Raw genomic sequence first — 3,527 nt, forward strand, 5'->3', positions numbered from 1 at the left:
GAACCTCATGTCTGGTACTTTAATGTCATGAAACTATAGGGGTCTTGGGAAAGGGGAAATATATTCTGCTTGTATAATTTGTGTCAGAAAGTAAGCTGCAATGGTTTAAATATGTGTTTGCAAGTATTTTGATGCTCCTCCTGTCAAAAGATTCGTCTATGTTCCTTCTTCTTGAACTGGGTGGGCTTTTTTTTTCATATTTCTTTCATTTATTAATACAATTAAAAATGATTAGTGCTAAACTAAAATTCCCAACCAAAATTCCAAAGATGAGCAAAACAAAAGCCCCAAGCTTTTTCCATGAGAGAAAATCCTCTTTGCTAAGTTTAAGATAAAATAGTCCTGGGAATACAAAAATCAAACACGTTGATGTACCAGAACCAACTATACCAAATACATTCTATTCCTAACATTAATTAATGTTAGGAACATATAATGCAAGTAAAACAATGATAATATTGACTGCTAGAGTGCTCAGAGAATGGCGAATCCATGAGAATGGAAAGTTGGAGAAAAACATCATCATTAAAGCTTTCCTTACAGGGAAGTGGATTAGAGGGACTGTCAAAAGCACAGTAAATAGTATGCATAAGTTCACAGTCATGACAACAACATCACGGGGCAAGTATATGCTATAACCTTGCAGTAATTCTGACGCCACTTTGTCATAAAAAGTGAGGTACCTAAAGAGTGCAGATGTAAAATAAATGAGAAAACTTAAAGCAGTTGCTGTGTGGGTTACATTTTGCCTTCTTTTCTTTGAAGGGCTTTGAAGTTCATAGTATATTGGCAATACTGAGGTATGGCAGAGAAATGAAAAAGCCCTGGTAGGTATGGCATAAACACTCTCTTTGGAGAAATGAAAGAGCTCTGGTTTACAATCATCTGTAGCATTTGAAATCTGGAAGTATTGCTCTACATAATTTAATGGCAGAGGACAAGGAATGGACCAGTTTTTAATCATTACCTATTTTAGGAAGAAGTGCAAGAGGGAACACAATGCCAACACAAATGATTAGTAGTAGTGTTTGTCTATCGAGATACCAAGACCTCCAATATTCTGAATTAGGATGGTGCCTGCTACTGCCACCTTTCCGGGTAATCCAAATGCAAAGAGTCCAAGATCTTCATAAGATGTCATAGTTCCACAGAGATTTTACAATGACTGAAGGAGTTCAATGGAAGACAGGTGCGTCAATGTATATGAAGAACCATATAGAACCAATGTATATGAAGACCAAGCAAGCTGTCTGAATGCACATACTAAGCAGGAGGTGAACTGAGTAAGAAGCCAGGAGAGCAACTATCAACAGCAGAAAACTAAATCCAAGGATGCCGGTATGAGCCATAACATAAGCTAAGCCAAGGATGCCACTTCCTATGATGGCATTCGTCAAATTAAACACAGAAAAACCAAATGAAACACCTGGGGATCCCCGTCTGTAAAGTTCTTGCCAGGCATTTCAGGGAAGGCCGGAGGGTGGGCTTCAGTCTGGGTGGGCTTTGGAAACTGTTTCAACCAGTAGGATAGGGCAGAGGGATGCTGCATTAATTTCCAAGGCTAAGTGATAAGCAGTAATGCAACTTCTGTCCTGTTTGCTGGACTACTTGCAATGGAACCCCATGCTGGCAGTTAGGCCGTCTGTCTGTCCTAAGGCTCTGAGGAAACCCAACTGGCCTACCTGTAGAGATTGCAGAAAGGAGCCCAGAGCAATGTCTCTATCTCTATGGTATCTCTATCTGTGTATCTACCTATCTATCTTTTATGTCTCTTTCTCCCCATCTATCTATCTAATATATCATCATCTACACATATATAATATAAGAGATGACTAGTCAATCCTCCATTTCTTTAGACCTTCCACTGCTCCTGCTCCAGCCACCTTCTAACTGGATGAGAAGTCGCAAGCCAATGCTGCACAGCAGAGCCCTTCCCAAATTTCTGATTCATAGGGACTAAGTTTTAGGATGATTTCTTATACAGTCATAGATAAACAGCAAACTGGCCACATGTACTTGAACAGCATGTAACTTCTTGGTTTCCAAGTGGGAAAATGGACATGAATTTATTCGTTCATTTATTCTTTGCTTTATATCACATGCCTTGCAAGGTGAATGATTGGATCAATGAATAAACCCGTTTTAAGGTGAGAAAAATGAGCCATAGAGAAATTAAGCAACTTATCCAAAATCACAGGGCAAGTGAGGTCACAACTGAAATTGAAACATTCCAAAAGCTATTCATTAAATTTTATTCATTCAACAAATATTTTATCGTGTGTCCAGTATGTGTTTGGCAATGGGGCTATAATAGCGAACAAGAACATGAGAGCTTCTCTTCTAATTGACCTGAGATGATTCTAATGAGAAATTGACAGTAAACAAGATGTAATTCTACATTTTGATAAATGCAGAGAAGAAATAGAAGAGAATGCTCTGACAGATTACAACAGGAATGCTCACTTTAGAGAAGGTGTTCAGGAAAGTTCTTTCTGAGGAGGAGTCATCTGAGCTAGAACCCAAGTTTGAGAAGTAGGCAGTTATGTGAAAAGGGAACACTTAGCATTTTTTTGAGAGGATGTGTGTGAAGTTTCCCACACAGTACCTTGGTGTGTGGCTTACCTTTGCAGGGCCTCCGGTAAGGAGGACTGGCAGCGAAAAGGCTTTGTGTGGGTTCTCTGAGAGTGAGTGTCTCTTTACATTTTGCAAACCTTGGCATCTCTCTTGCCTCACCCAAGCCTGGCCCTGCATGTGAACTTAACACATTTTAGATTTGCAATGTGTTACTGCTTATCAGGTTCAAGACTAATTTGATGAAATGAAAGAATCAACATAGACACAGACACACATACCCAGGAAAAGTCAAAGGATTGATAAAAATTATGGTGTTCGAAAATAGTATGACTCCTGGAAATTTTATGATGAGTAGCAGGAGTATTGGCTCTTATATTCAGGGAGAGTGCAGACTGGGATTACATGGTGGAGTGAGCCATCTTGTTAATCTTGTAATGTTGTAGTATCTGTTGGGCGATGAACTAATCAGCTGCAAGAGGGCAAAAGGCAGTGCTATCTTCTGAGAGAAAGAGAGAGAGAAAAAAATCAGCATTCAGTCAATGATCTCAGCGAGTAATTGTGGGTGCTCCTCCAGCGGGGGACTTTTGGAAAAATTCAATATTCACAGATTCCTCCTCTGTAACATAAATATTTGTTTTGGTCAAATTCTTAGAAACTCCCTCTCTCAGTGATTGGAAGAGCATGTGTTACTGAGCTTGGACTCAGAATGGTCCACGGCCAAGTTGAACTGGGACTCCTTCATTAGTGGAATCATTTCCCCCTTGCAGGTTCTAAATCATTCCCGGGACACTGAAGACATTGGCTGAGGTGAAGCCATGTGCCTTGCAGACGTGCTGTGGGAGGGATGGTGCTGAGCAACAGACCTGAAACAAATTCTGACCTTTGGGAAGAGCTAATGTGTGTCCCCTCACTTCGCGCTCTATCTTCCAAGCATTCTTTTGGTATAAGCAGTT

General features: G+C 40.1%; 1 pseudogene; it reads right to left on the minus strand.

The window, feature by feature from the left end:
- Positions 1–205: 205 nt before the first annotated feature.
- On the minus strand, positions 206–2,719 carry LOC114224068 (solute carrier family 38 member 6-like; annotated as a pseudogene).
- Between the last annotated feature and the right edge of the window lie 808 nt (positions 2,720–3,527).

Source organism: Eumetopias jubatus, unplaced genomic scaffold (assembly GCF_037043125.1).
Source record: "Eumetopias jubatus isolate StellerSeaLion01/CBP00866 unplaced genomic scaffold, mEumJub1_p1.0 scaffold_8, whole genome shotgun sequence".
Lineage (NCBI taxonomy): Eukaryota > Metazoa > Chordata > Mammalia > Carnivora > Otariidae > Eumetopias > Eumetopias jubatus.